Source organism: Coregonus clupeaformis, chromosome 13 (genome assembly GCF_020615455.1).
Source record: "Coregonus clupeaformis isolate EN_2021a chromosome 13, ASM2061545v1, whole genome shotgun sequence".
Classification (NCBI taxonomy): domain Eukaryota; kingdom Metazoa; phylum Chordata; class Actinopteri; order Salmoniformes; family Salmonidae; genus Coregonus; species Coregonus clupeaformis.
The window spans coordinates 27,124,456-27,140,177 of NC_059204.1; the positions used below are offsets into that span (position 1 = coordinate 27,124,456).

At 44.5% G+C, this 15,722-nt stretch overlaps 1 pseudogene; it reads left to right on the forward strand.

Moving 5' to 3' along the window:
* Positions 1 to 28: 28 nt before the first annotated feature.
* LOC121578997 lies at positions 29 to 10,310 on the forward strand (annotated as a pseudogene).
* The last annotated feature ends 5,412 nt before the right edge of the window (positions 10,311 to 15,722 follow it).

Here is a 15,722-nt window from a genome sequence, read left to right on the forward strand (position 1 = left end):
CTAAACACTGCACGCGAGTTCTTTTTCCGTTTGTCAACACTCACAGCAGTGGTTGTTTTCTGGTGGCGGGAAGAATGTACGCGTAAGAAACTGTTCAGCTGATGGTCTCCGAAATTTTACATAAACAGACAGCTAATTAATTTGACCTTAATATGGCCCCAGTGAAAATCAAACACGTCGTTTCATTCACGTCACAGGTAAGTTCGTGTATTTAACAGTCAACTAGCTTACTTCAAGTAGACTAGGGCCAACTGGCTAGCAAAGACTAGCTACAGTAGCTAGCTAACTATAGTTAAAAACTCAGTAGATCGTTAAATTATCTAAGCAGCTAGCATTAACCAAATGCATTTGGCATGATGAGAAAGGTTCAGCTACTGGACAGAAACTCAGTAGGTCGTTAAATTATCTAAGCAGGTTAGGGTACCACAGGTGAAAACAACCACTGCTATGTTACATGCGTTACATCAGTAGCTTTACATGTAGCTCCTAGTTAATTGTATTGAAATGGTGCAGGACCCCAAGAACTGTGTGGAGAACCTTTGTGGTGATGGGTGGAGACAGCAGGTCGTGGCTGTGTAACCCCCAGGACTGTAGTGGAGTCCTCAGAGCAGAACTGCAGCTGGAGCGAGCCTCATGCTTTGGATACATCGATGTGGGTAAGGCTCATCAAGATTGACAACAAAGTCTATGTATTATCTAAAATCCAGAGTAAACCTACAATGGGACACTTATCGTTTTGTTTTGATGTTCCATACAATTGAATGACCATTTCCCACCTTGCTGTGTAATTTGTAGGTAACTGTGGATCTGCGTTCGTTCAGATCGATGTCGGCCGCTCCTCTTGGCCCCATGACCAGCCTTATATCACCCTGTTGCCAACAGCAACCCTGATGAGTCCAGCAGAATCGCGACAGGGCACGGGGCGGACAGGAGTGAGAATGTTCAAGAAAGGTGCGAACAGATAGGGCTGAGATCCATCCAGTATATGACAATAGTAGGAACGTTTTTTCATGCAATATAGAGGAAGGGAATGAGAATCAGTGTCCAAAGATGCTTCTTTAGTAACCCTCCAAAACAATTGACACACATGTCTGTCCGTCGCCCCCCCCCCCCCAGGTGATTTCCTGTCAGAAGGTTTTGAGGACAGCTGGGACCGGGTGAGAGTGACCTGCACTCAGCCTTTTAACAAGCAGTCTCAGTTTGGCCTGTCCTTCCTGCGCATCCGCAGCCCCCTGGAGGAGAGCGAGGAGGGCTCCACACAGACTGGCAAAGAGAACCAGGATCAGGTGTGTATAGACTGAGGGCTTGGAAGTGAACTCTTCAGAGAGAACGGTACAGTAAATCGCAGAGAACACCTCTGGGCCCGGTTTCCCAATAGCGATAGAACTTAGGCTTACGAGTGTTTTAACGATGCATCTTTCCTACAACGGCCGAAGATGTAACATGCGTTTCCCAAAACACCACGCAGAGAGAACGGTCACTAATTGCGTCGTTGGAGCATGTGTCAATACTGATAGGATCGAAAGAAAGGGAGCGCTGCTCTCGGGAGAGCTTTCTCCATTCAAATCTTACCTTAACATTATAATTATTTCACAATACTGACGACGGAACAGCTACTAGAAAGATATTACCACCTACGGCTGCAAATATTGAGGTGGCTTATTCTAATGCTTACCCAATAAAAATGCACTAAAACACCAATTTGGCACATCATTGCGCACATGTTAGACTACACATCATGAAATATATTGAGACTTACAGACAGTAGCCTACAAGTAGCAAAATATAAATAAAATGATTGAACATGAGCCTATAGCTTACTGTTTATATTTTCATTTGAAGTATATTTTTATACATCGCTTGTTTGTATCAATTGCAAAGACATTGGCAACTTTGTATTGTAGTCAACTTTTTTCTGAAGTTATCAGTGGTCACAGAGAGAAAGATAAACCATGAGATTCTATGTTTAGCGGAGATCTTCTGTGTATAAAGGGATACGGGAGGGCAAAAAAGCATCTAACAATGCACTTAGCCGTTCTACAGGTGGTCTGAGGCAGGCGTTAGATTACAACCATTTTCAAGTTCAACGTCTGTGCCCTTGAGCAAGGCACTTAACCCTAATTGCTCCTGTAAGTCGCTCTGGATAAGAGCGTCTGCTAAATGACAAAACATTTTTTTTTTAAAGGACAGCAGAGTCCCTGCCCATCTTCCGAGAAAGTTTGAACCCTACCTCTTCAAAGAGTATGCTAAATAAGACATCTGTCTTATTCCCCCCCCAAAAAAGTGTTTTGTTCTCGTTTTTTTCAAGAAATCATAGAATAGTTTGACAACCCCGTTTATAAGCTTTCAAATGATATCAAACCCAACCGTTTATCTTTTTCAGTGATAAAGACATGGACGTCTCATGGTAGGGTGGGGTATGCAAAATAAGTAAACTTTGAGCACCTCCGTCTCCTGAATGTTTTGGCATTCAGATCCAAAAAGTCCCTTTCTGACCACTTCCACCATGGGCAAACATGTATGAACGGTTTCGTTCAAATCAAAAGGGGTGCGGTCAGAAAGTGATTGAAATCATATGGAACGACCCTATGGTGATCGATTTGGACTGTTATGAGATAGGAGTAAGTGTGTTTTTGAGGGTAAATGTGTATATGCTTTGGGAATATACAATAGATATGTATTATTGGTAAACATCAGAGGCCAGAAGTGTGTGCTTGTATTCTCACTCTCCTTTGACCTTCTCTCTATTCAGACAACCCCAGACAAATCAGCATCAGGCGTGAGAGAATGGCTCTCCAGCCCTGCTGTGCAGAGAACCTTCTTTGGGGGAACGAAAGGGTAAATAGAGGGATTTTGAGTTTTGTATGAGGCACTGTCAAACAGATTAGACAACATTTTTATGAAGACCATATTGAATGAATATATACTTTTACAGAAAATGACTTACACCTTGGTTTGTCTCCCCCTGCTGTCAGGGAGGGTGTGGTTCTGAGCCGGACAGCTCGTATGGTCCTCACAGCGTCCCAGGCTGCCAGGCGCTCCCTTCCCCTTCCTTCCACTTCCTTGTCTCCCAGTCGCACATCATCCTCCGGCACTCAGAATACAGCTACCCCTCCCACAGTCAATGCAGATGCAGCTACCCCTACCCCCAACCAGGGCAAGCCAGGGGCTCATCCAGCTACCCCCAACAAAGGCAAGCCACTTGGAAATACGGGAAATATACACCCTCACACAGGTAAACACCTCAGCTCTCAGAAATACCATGCATCAAGCTTGGTAAATTTTGTTGCCAACACTAAGCTTGACAAATGATAAGTTGTGTTATGTTGTTCAGCTTCAATGGCTTGTTTAAGCACAGCTCGCAGCTCCAAGGAAAATACTTATCAAAGACAGCTGAAGAGAAAACCAAACTCCAAAAGCAGGTATTCCTCTATACTCCACCCCATGGATCATTTTGGGAGGGTAAGCTTATCCTAGATCTGCACTTAGGGGCAACTTCTAGCTCACATGCATCTCTCAGCATTAATCTCTGTCCTTTATCTCCCTCCCAGGCAGAACCAGCTGAATGGCACCACCTCTAGTAAGCAGGGAAAACCTGCAGTCAGTATGAGGCCTATAGCTATGCTACAGCACACTGCCACAGCCCCTCATCCTCACCCATCTCCAGAGCCTCAGGACACTAGTGACCTTGAGACCACATGCCCAATATGTGGAGGTGTGTTTACGTTGGCTTCTTCTAATCAGTCTGTGCATGTACTGTATTGTATGACATACTATATGTTGATTCACTTTTACAATCAACAGTAGTATTGACACCCGTCGTCTGTTCTCTCTCTTTCTCTATGCTGCAGTGTTCTTTACTGCAGAGTACCTGCCACTCCACGCCGCCTCCTGCCAGCGGGCGGAGACCAGGAAGCTCCCTGGGGGGATTGTGACCCCTGTTCCCTGCCCCTTCCCTGGCCCTCCCGCCAGCCCAGAGGAGTCCATGGTGCCCTGCCCTCTCTGCTTCTTCAGGTTCCCTCTGTCCCACATCCAGATGCACGCCAGTACCTGTGGAGACCCCGTGGACCCCCATGTTATCTGGGTGGACTAGGAAATACTGCATTGTATAGGAACACGTTTCTGCTTTTAATCAACGGGCAGTGCAGCAAACGTGGACAATCTATTGTTTTTAATATACTGTATGTGTATTTGTATTTTACTGACTTGTTCTGTAGCTATATGCCTGAAGAATAATGAAAATAATCTCTCTGCCTACCTCTATTCCCCACTCTGCTCTGAGTGATTGGTTCTCTCCTGAGCTCATTGAAGGCTCAGTTTATTCTTGCACTGTTTACACATGCTATCTGCTATTGATTACCTATTATATATTGTATAGATTAAACAGCATCAATCATAGACTGTGTTCAGTACATCTATTTTCGGGAAGTTATCAGTCATAATTGAAATGATCAATTACATTTACAGTTGATTTATTTTGTCTTGTTTTTTTCACCACTGAACTTGTTCCACAGGGAACATTAATGACTGCTGCTACCTGTTAACAGCTGTCTCACCTGCAGTGTTTCCACTGGGGAGCATTTCCAGTGATAATGTTAGTAGAGGCTTGGTAAGGAAGGCAAGGGCCACTCCCTGGTTTGGGCCACGCCAGGCATGAAACACTGAAATAGTTGCTTTGTAATTAGTCCTGTCCCAGGGGAGTAGAGATGTGTTATTTGGTTTGTGGGGAGTCATTCTAACTAAGCTAACCTGTGTAGTCAGCCGAGATCACATTACCACAGTGAGCCGTTCTCGACACACTGAGCCCAAGACAGCAGTCAACGGACCTCACTGCCGTTCTCTCCTACCCTCCTCTTAGTCTCAAGAATAACCAGGGTGCTTGGATTTCCACCGATAATGTGAGGTTATCTTCACACTAGGGACAACAATTACTCACTTTCACGGAAGAAACAATGGAAAACCTCAAGGTTAGTGTATTTGAAACAAACTTTGCAAAGCAAAGAAAGATGTGAAACAATAGATTGAAATGTGTCACGAAGTAAAGCATTAATTTTGTTGTAGAATTTAAGTCAATTTAGTTTATAATACTGCAATAATAAACTTAAATTGTAAAGCTTCTTTCATACATTATTTGCAGCCCAAAGTGCTTTACAATGAGACTACAAATGATTTAAAAAGCAGTAAACAAAATGCATAGAATGAAAGAAAATTACATTAGTGTCACGATCGTTATATGGAGTAGACCAAGGCGCAGCGTGATGAACGAACATATTTATTTATATAATGAATGCACGACCAAAACGTGACGTCCTACGGTAAACGGAACAAGATCCCACAAACATGAATGGAAAACAGACTGTTTAAATATGGTTCCCAATCAGAGACAACCAGCCACAGCTGACACTCGTTGCCTCTGATTGAGAACCACACTGGCCAACATAGAAATAGAACACATAGACCTACAACACAGAACTAGAAGACATAGAATCTACACACCCTGGCTCAACATATAGAGTCCCCAGAGCCAGGGTGTGACAATTAGGAATGAATGTGAATAAAAACCTATTATTACTGATGGTCTTGATAGTATCTTGCAATTTCATCTAGGGATGGTCCTCACAGTAACATTACATTTTGTCTACTTATGTCTTCATAATGTTTATTCCTGTTCATTTCTCAGATTATAATGCTATTTTGTCCTACTGTCATACCTTGATACTGCATGGTACTCACAAATTCCCTTTATGAATATCTTAATGTTTATCTGTAGACTACCCAGTGCAGAAAAATGATTTAATAGTGATTTGTGTCATATTGCAGTTTTATTATAAATATTTGTATTAATTAATGGTTTGGATTTAAGCTGTTTAGATTCAGAAATATCAAAGCAATAAACTCTCTCTGTGTCTCCTTGTGGTTTTAGCCGGAGCAATGGCAGAATATGGTGAACAAGAAGAGGCACTTTCCTCCGGAGCTGATCAGTGCTATCCAGGAGGGGAACATAGTGATGGTGTGTGGCCTGCTGAAGACTGGCGACGGCATCATCCGTCAGCTGGACGACTGAGGACCATCTGTGGAGGGAGGCCCTCAACCTGTCCATCCACCTGGGCAACGAGGACACCATGGATGCCCTCATCCAGGGCATCAAGTTTGACTTCTGCCAGATCCATGAGGCTCTGCTGGTCGCCGTCGACACCAACCAGCCCTGTGTGGTGAAGAGGCTCCTCGACCGCATGGACCAGGAGAAGGGCAACAAGATGGACGTGCGATCCTTCTCCCTTGCCATCTTCGACCACTCCATTGGCGACTCGCAGTTTGCCCCCGGCATGAGCCCGCTGACCCTGGCCTGTCAGAAGGACCTGTATGAGATTGTCACCATGCTGACCCAGAAGGGCCACGCCATCTCCTGTGTCTGTCTAGAGTGCTGGAACGGGCAGCAGTATGACCTGCTGAAGTTCTCCCTGTCTCACATCAACACCTACAGTGGCATTGACAGCATGGCCTACCTGTCCATCACCTCAGACGATGCCATGCTCAGTGCCTTCGGCCTCGGCAGGGAGCTCCGCAAAATCTCCAAGAAGGAACCTGAGTTCAAGGTTAGTTCCTGTTAGTCACTATACACAAAGTATGTGGTGTATTACCGTGGAACTAATCTCTCTTGGACAGACTACGTAAAAATAAATTCTGGGTAAACCGAGATTACCCTGGAACAGGAATATAACTATACTGGCAATGAATGTTTTCATTGTGAGTAACTATAACTTGTTACCATACTATTACCATGTTATTACCATTTTATTCCCTGCTGCCTTATATACATTGACATGGATTCACTGGCCACTTTAATAATGGAACACTAGTCATGTTAATAATATTTAACATACTGCTTTACTCATCTCATATGTATATACTGTATTCTATTCTACTGTATTTTAGTCAATGCCACTCCGACATTGCTCGTCCTAATATTTATATATTTCTTAATTCCATTATTTTACTTTTAGATTTGTGTGTATTGTTGTGAATTGTTAGATACTACTGCACTGTTGGAGCTAGGAACGCAAGGATTTTGATACACCCACAATAACATCTGCTAAATATGTGTATGTGACCAATACAATTAGATTTGATTTGATTTATTCTGTGCTGTTATGTGAAGTGCTATTAGGTTGTTTATCTGAGTGGTTGTTTGTGTTCTCTCTCCCCCAGCCTCAGAACCTGGGTCTGGAGAAGCTGTGCCAGGAGTTTGCGGTGGAGCTGCTGGAGATGTGCCGTAACCAGAGTGAGGTCACCACCATCCTGAACAGCTGTGGAGATGAAAACCAGGACGCCCTTGACCAGCAGGTGTTTGAGGAGGGCATCCCCAACATGACCCGCCTGAGGTTCGCCTTAAACTACAATCAGAAACAGGTAGAGCCATAGTCATCTATAACCAGAAACAGGTAGAGCCACAGTCATCTATAACCAGAAACAGGTAGAGCCACAGTCATCTATAACCTGAAACAGGTAGAGCCACAGTCATCAATAACCAGAAACAGGTAGAGCCACAGTCATCAATAACCAGAAACAGGTAGAGCCACAGTCATCTATAACCAGAAACAGGGAGAGCCACAGTCATCTATAACTAGAAACAGGGAGAGCCACAGTCATCTACAAGCATACACAGGTAGATCCACAAGCAGCTACAGAGCTAGTAGACCATCCAGGGTATATTTAAGCAATAATGCACGAGGGGGTGTGGTATATGGCCAATATCCCACTGCTAAGGGCTGTTCTTATGCACGACGCAACGCGGAGTGCCTGGATACAGCCCTTAGCCGTGGTATTGTGGTGAATTATTATTAATGAACTGTAGAGTTGGGTTATTCAAGGTAGAACTGGGTTAATCAAGAGTATAGAGTTAGATTTCTTTGTTACTGGGCCAGGAATTGAATTGGGTCATTTCACTGTGTGTGTGGGGTTTGTGTATGTTTCAAGGATTTAGGGCCTTGTCATGGTTAAACTAAACATGAGTGAGTGTGTGTGCGAGACAAAGGAAGTGGGCGGAGCAATAAAAGAGCGGGAAAACTGAAGAGGGGACTATATAAGATGGAGGGGGTGGGCCATTCTGCAGACTGATGCAACAAAAACTCTGTAAGACCTTATTTGTAATAAAGTAGAGTGGTTATTTTCCACAACATAATATTGGCCATATATCACAAACCCCCAAGGTGCCTTATTGCTATTATAAACTGGTTACCAACATAATTAGAGCAGTAAAAATAAATGTTTTGTCATACATGTGGCAGATGGTCTGATATACCACGGCTGTCAATCAGCATTCAGGGCTGGAACCACCCAGTTTATAAAAAACTGTACATAGGCCTAGATTCTGAGTGGTGTTATTTGGGGTGCTGCTGCCATTGATTTACAGTATAATTAACATGTTCAGTGAGATGGTGCATCCCTCTCTATATGTCCTGTTTGTGAATTGTGGCCACTCTTTCTCTCTCTCTAGTTTGTGGTCCACCCTATCTGCCACCAGGTGCTGTCCTCTATGTGGTGTGGGAACCTGTCTGGCTGGAGGGGCAGCAGGATGACCTGGAAGCGGATCTTCTTCACCATGCCCCCCCTCTGCCTCGTTTACTGGATCGCGTCTAAGTCCAAGGTCAGATGACCTAAAGTTCTGTAAAGGTGGTGATGTTGTATGGGCCTTGTGTGACTCTGCGTGAGTCTGTCTTGGGCCTGCAGATGTATGGCTCAGTTTTCTCATGTATTTGCTCTTGGCTATGTATATACACCAGTGGAGATTGTTGAGGGGAGGACGGCTCATTATAATGGCTGGAACGGCGTTAATGGAATGGCATCAAACACATGGAAACCATGTGTTTGATGTATTTGATACCATTCCACTAATTCCGCTCCAGCCATTACCACGAGCCTGTCCTCCCCAACTAAGGTGCCACCAACCTCCTGTGATATACTCTACTGTATGTCTCAGGTGGGAAAGATACTGAAGATTACGTTTCTTCTTCACTCGGCCTCCTATATGTGGTTCCTCATCACGTTGTTGGGAGAGTCCATCACCATGGAGTACAGAGACCAGTTTGCTTTGCGTCAACAGAATATTCTGCACAGCTCATTCCACATGGTGTGGGTGGTCGGTGGGTTAGTGGGTTGGTTTATAGAAACAAGTCTCTTCTCTCTACCTAGGTTCATGTTCGTATTGATGATAATTGGAACAGCTTTCCTCTGTGGTATCAATACAATCTATGTTCCTTATGTCACCCAACCATATCTTGGAAGGTAAAGAAAATGTTGAAGTACACTACTACCTAGCTTCATAATTATCTTGTTAGATCACTCATGATAATCATAATCCTCCCAACCCTAACTCCATTCCTTAGGTTTAATGAGACTTTTTGTTTCCTGTTCTGGACCATGTTTGGGGTGGCCAACCAGAACTATATGGACATGCCCGAGTTTGTGGTGGCAGGATCCTTTACGGCATCTTCACCCTTGTCATCGTGATTGTGCTGCACAACATGCTCATTGCCATGACCAGCAACTCCTTCCAGAAGATTGAGGTGAGATCAGATTAAACTCAGGAAACTTGGCTCTTAGTTTGTCCACCTCAAGGGCAGGACAATGCCTTTGAATGGAAGAAACTGCATCCCACTGTAGCAGATACGTGTTTCAAAGCTCAAACTCTTTTTGATTACACAGTAAAGTTTAGGAGAGATTATAGGATGGGACCTGACTTACCTGTCCCCCCTCAGGATGTTGCTGACATTGAGTGGAAATTTGCCCAATCTAAGCTCTCTGAGTTACTTCAGAGAAGGTTTCACCATGCCTGTCCCCTTCAACATCCCCTCCCCCAAGGCCTTCTTCTACCTCATACGGTAGGTTATATTGTGTGTGTTGTACAGCCAACTTCCTCTACCAACAATAGAACAACCTCTATCTCAAAGGTCAGTTTCATCTCATATTTCATGTTTTCATGTTTATCCCAGGGGTATTTTCCATTGGATCTGCTGCTGTTGTACTTTAAACTCAACAGACTATCCCTCCCATAACCACCATGGTAAGAACTCCACCTCGGCTCATTTGACATTGTCTTGTCATACAGAATGCAGACCAATGAGATTGTCTCTGTTCCCTTTGTTGTCGTCCAATGGGAAGGAGACGGTGGCGGGTCAGGGGAGAACCAGATACCTTACCGCCAGCAGGTGATCCAGGCTTTGGTGCAGCGCTACATTGATTCTGCACATCGCGAGTTTGAGGAGACCAAGATAAATATTAACCTATCAAGTTTCCTGACCCAGCCTTAGGGCCTTCAAGTCTTCAGTTAAGACATGTTTCTGTGTTAAGGTCACAGTTAAACAGAGAGGAAGTACTGACTTGGCCCCACACACGCACTCTGTTTAGGACTGTATGTATGTAAATCGCATTGTGGTGCATTCAGTGTCCTTGGTTTGGTCTATTCTTACCTCAGAAGTGGTTAATTGGATCACAGCTAAACAAGGTGGTGGGCAGGCTGCACACTGTGATGAAGACCATCATGCAGGTTCTGGCCAGGCTGCAGAATACAACCCCAACACTGATGGCTCCTCCATCCTGGGGAAATACATCATGGGAGCCAAGAACAACTTCGGAGGCTTCAACAACAAGCTGGACCACAAACACACACCTTTACTGTGGAGATGGAACACGACAGAAAGGTGGAGATAGGAAAGGAAGGGGGGATAGTGGTCAAACAGGAGATGGAGGTGGGGCCAGATGGAGCAGAGGGGACGAAGCAGGTAGGAGACATGGATGTTGTGAAGATGGAGGGGAGAGCTGATGGAGGGAAGGGAGATGGAAGGGTGGAGGAGATGGTAAAGGAATCAGAGCAAAAGACGGAAAGGAGAGGAGACAGTGAGGGGAAGGGGGAGATTCGGATAAAAAAGGTAAGCACCAATGAGATGGCGGAGAAGAAGGTGGAGGGAGAGGGCAATCCGGTGGAGGCAGAAGCAAGGATGGAAGAAGGTAAAGACAAAGGGAAAAGGTAGATAGCAGTGTGGATAATACAATCTGGGGAAAGGAGTTGTAAGAGGTGACCAAAAAATGGAATGAGATGGGAGGACGTGGGAATGACGGGAAAGTAGATATGGGACTGGGAGAAGTGAAAAGGGAAGGTCAAGGTGATGGAACTGAGGGAGAAAAGAGTGGTGGGGAAAATCAACGTGGCAGAGAGGTGGACTAAGGGCCCGGGGAGGGCAGTGGAGGAGAATGTGACAGAGGAGAAGGCTGCCACGGCTAGCGTGGTGGAGAATACTGCCAGGGGTGAAGATCCTGGGGGAGAAGGTGGTTCCTTCACGACCAGTGGCAGCAGCAGGACACTGGCTTCGGCTCACAGGAAGGGGAGGGGTCCATCGATGGAGGACCAATGAGACCCGCACGTCTGAGTGCATCATCTTCAGATTAGAAGTGTCAGCCAGTTAGCATTGTTTCAGTCAACTCCATAGTCACTTAATTGGTTGACTACATGATATGTTTACATCAAAGCAGCAATATACACTTGTAGTAGGTAGCACAGGACTATTTTGCTGTAAAAGGAGCTACAAATCTTTCAAAGGCATGTATATACACTCAGGGTTGGGTAGCTTACTTTCTAAATGTAATCCGTTACAATTACTAGTTACCTGTCCAAAGTCTTAATCAGTAATGTAATTTTTTTAAATATGATTACTTTCCCCTTAAGAGGCATTAGAAGAAGACAAAAAGTATCTATCAAATGCATTTGGTGTTTCATCATAGTGGTCTCTTACTTGTGGTCAGACTCGCTGAGGTGGAACAAACTTAAACTTGCATCTTTTTTTCAATGCTGAATTGAATGTCATTGAGAAAACAGAAAGTTGTCAATGTATTTATTCACAAACATCCTTTCTGAATTTAGTAATCATCTAGTTTTAAAAAAAGTATCTAATCTGATTACAGTATTGTTGCTGGTACTCTGATTAGTCTTTTTGTAATCAGAGTATGTCATCAGTTACTCCACAACCCTGTATACAGTCATGGTCAAAAGTTTTGAGAATGACACAAGTATTGGTCTTCACAAAGTTTGCTGCTTCAGTGTTATGAGATATTTTTGTCAGATGTTACTATGGTATACTGAAGTATAATTACAAGCATTCCATAAGTGTCAAAGGCTTTTATTGACAATTATATTAAATTTATGCAAAGAGTCAATATTTGCAGTGTTGACCCTTCTTTTTCAAGACCTCTGCAATCCACCCTGGCATGCTGTCAATTAACTTCTGGGCCACATCCTGACTGATGGCAGCCCATTCTTGCGTTATCAAGGCTTGGAGTTTGTCAGAATTTGTGGGTTTTTGTTTGTCCACCCGCCTCTTGAGGATCGGCCACAAGTTCTCAATGGGATTAAGGTCTGGGGAGTTTCCTGGCCATGGACCCAAAATTTCGATGTTTTGTTCCCTGAGCCACTTAGTTATCACTTTTGCCTTATGGCAAGGTGCTCCATAATGCTGGAAAAAGCATTGGTCATCACCAAACTGTTCTTGGATGGTTGGGAGAAGTTGCTCTCGGAGGATGTGTTGGTACCATTCTTTATTCATGGCTGTGTTCTTATGCAAAAATGTGAGTGAGCCCACTCCCTTGGCTGAGAAGCAACCCCACACATGAATGGTCTCAGGATGCTTTACTGTTGGCATGACACAGGACTGATGGTAGCGCTCACCTTGTCTTCTCCGGACAAGGTGTTTTCCGGATGCCCCAAACAATCGGAAAGGGAATTCATCAGAGAAAATGACTTTACCCCAGTCCTCAGCAGTCCAATCCCTGTACCTTTTGCAGAATATCAGTCCGTCCCTGATGTTTTTCTTGGAGAGAAGTGGCTTCTTTGCTGCCCTTCTTGACACCAGGCCATCCTCCAAAAGTAATTGCCTTACTGTGCGTGCAGATGCACTCACACCTGCCTGCTGCCATTCCTGAGCAAGCTCTGCACTGGTGGTGCCCCGATCCCGCAGCTGAATCAACTTTAGGAGAGGGTTTTGACGCTTGCTGGACTTTCTTGGGCGCCCTGACGCCTTCTTCACAACAACTGAACCTCTCTCCTTGAAGTTCTTGATGATCCGATAAATTGTTGATTTAGGTGCAATCTTACTAGCAGCAATATCCTTGCCTGTGAAGCCCTTTTTGTGCAAATCAATGATGACGGCACGTGTTTCCTTGCAGGTAACCATGGTTAACAGAGGAAGAACAATGATTTCAAGCACCACCCTCCTTTTAAAGCATCCAGTCTGTTGTTCTAACTCAATCAGCATGACAGAGTGATCTCCAGCTTTGTCCTCATTAACACTCTCACCTGTGTTAACGATAGAATCACTGACATGATGTCAGCTGGTCCTTTTGTGGCAGGGCTGAAATGCAGTGGAAATGTTTTTTGGGGATTAAGTTCATTTTCATGGCAAAGAGGGACTTTGCAATTAATTGCAATTCATCTGATCACTCTTCATGACATTCTGGAGTATATGTAAATTGACATAATCAAAACTGAGGCAGCAGACTTTGTGAAAATTAGTATTTGTGTCATTCTCAAAACTTTTGACCATGACTGTACAATATTGTTACGTGATGTAGCCAAATGAAACATGATCTGTGAACACCTAGTGAGACCGATGTGTGCCGCGTTGGACCACCTGTTTGAGACCAGTACGAACTCTTATTCATTGTAATTATAGACATTCCAACCTAACAATTAGAAAGGATAGAGAATGACCTTTAAAGTGAATTACAATTTCACTTTAAACACACCTTTTAAAACGAATATCAAAACACCAAAAATATATACAATGTCCTTGTGTTCATTATATAAAGTAAATTATTTGAGGAAAACTGGCTATACTGATCTGAAAGTCTCTTCCCTGTTGGTCAACCTGGTCTCAGGGCATTTCGTATTATTTTGTATATAAATCCGAGGTACTACATTTAGTATGATACACTGCTCAGAAAAATAAAGGGAACACTTAAACAACACAATCACACTTATGTGAAATCAAACTGTCCACTTAGGAAGCAACACTGCTTGACAATACATTTCACATGCTGTTGTGCAAATGGAATAGACAACAGGTGGAAATTATAGGCAATTAGCAAGACACCCCCAATAAAGGACTGGTTTTGCAGGTGGTGACCACAGACCACTTCTCAGTTCCTATGCTTCCTGGCTGATGTTTTGGTCACTTTTGAATGCTGGCGGTGCTTTCACTCTAGTGGTAGCATGAGACGGAGTCTACAACCCACACAAGTGGCTCAGGTAGTGCAGCTCATCCAGGATGGCACATCAATGCGAGCTGTGGCAAGAAGGTTTGCTGTGTCTGTCAGCGTAGTGTCCAGAGCATGGAGGCGCTACCAGGAGACAGGCCAGTACATCAGGAGACGTGGAGGAGGCCGTAGGAGGGCAACAACCCAGCAGCAGGACTGCTACCTCCGCCTTTGTGCAAGGAGGAGCAGGAGGAGCACTGCCAGAGCCCTGCAAAATGACCTCCAGCAGGCCACAAATGTGCATGTGTCTGCTCAAACGGTCAGAAACAGACTCCATGAGGGTGGTATGAGGGCCCGACGTCCACAGGTGGGGGTTGTGCTTACAGCCCAACACCGTGCAGGACGTTTGGCATTTGCCAGAGAACACCAAGATTGGCAAATTCGCCACTGGCGCCCTGTGCTCTTCACAGATGAAAGCAGGTTCACACTGAGCACATGTGACAGACGTGACAGAGTCTGGAGACGCCATGGAGAACGTTCTGCTGCCTGCAACATCCTCCAGCATGACCGGTTTGGCGGTGTGTCAGTCATGGTGTGGGGTGGCATTTCTTTGGGGGGCTGCACAGCCCTCCATGTGCTCGCCAGAGGTAGCCTGACTGCCATTAGGTACCGAGATGAGATCCTCAGACCCCTTGTGAGACCATATTGCTGGTGCGGTTGGCCCTGGGTTCCTCCTAATGCAAGACAATGCTAGACCTCATGTGGCTGGAGTGTGTCAGCAGTTCCTACAAGAGGAAGGCATTGATGCTATGGACTGGCCCGCCCGTTCCCCAGACCTGAATCCAATTGAGCACATCTGGGACATCATGTCTCGCTCCATCCACCAACGCCACGTTGCACCACAGACTGTCCAGGAGTTGGCCATCCGCCACCTCATCAGGAGCATGCCCAGGCGTTGTAGGGAGGTCATACAGGCACGTGGAGGCCACACACACTACTGAGCCTCATTTTGACTTGTTTTAAGGACATTACATCAAAGTTGGATCAGCCTGTAGTGTGGTTTTCCACTTTAATTTTGAGGGCGACTCCAAATCCAGACCTCCGTGGGTTGATACATTTGATTTCCATTGATAATTTTTGTGTGATTTTGTTGTCAGCACATTCAACTATGTAAAGAAAATTATTTCATTCATTCAGATCTAGGATGTGTTATTTTAGTGTTCCCTTTATTTTTTTGAGCAGTGTATGTTTAGTTTGATAGGGTTACATAAAACAGATGGTTACTTAAGGCAAAACAACCTGGACTCAGAGCATTTTGTATTATTTACGTAAATCTGACATTTCCTCCATACGCACAAAAAGCTTCTCTCAAATGTTGTGCGCAAATTTGTTTACATCCCCGTTAGTGAGCATTTCTCCTTTGCCAAGATAATCCATCCAACTGACAGGTGTGGCATATCAAGCTGATTAAACAGCAT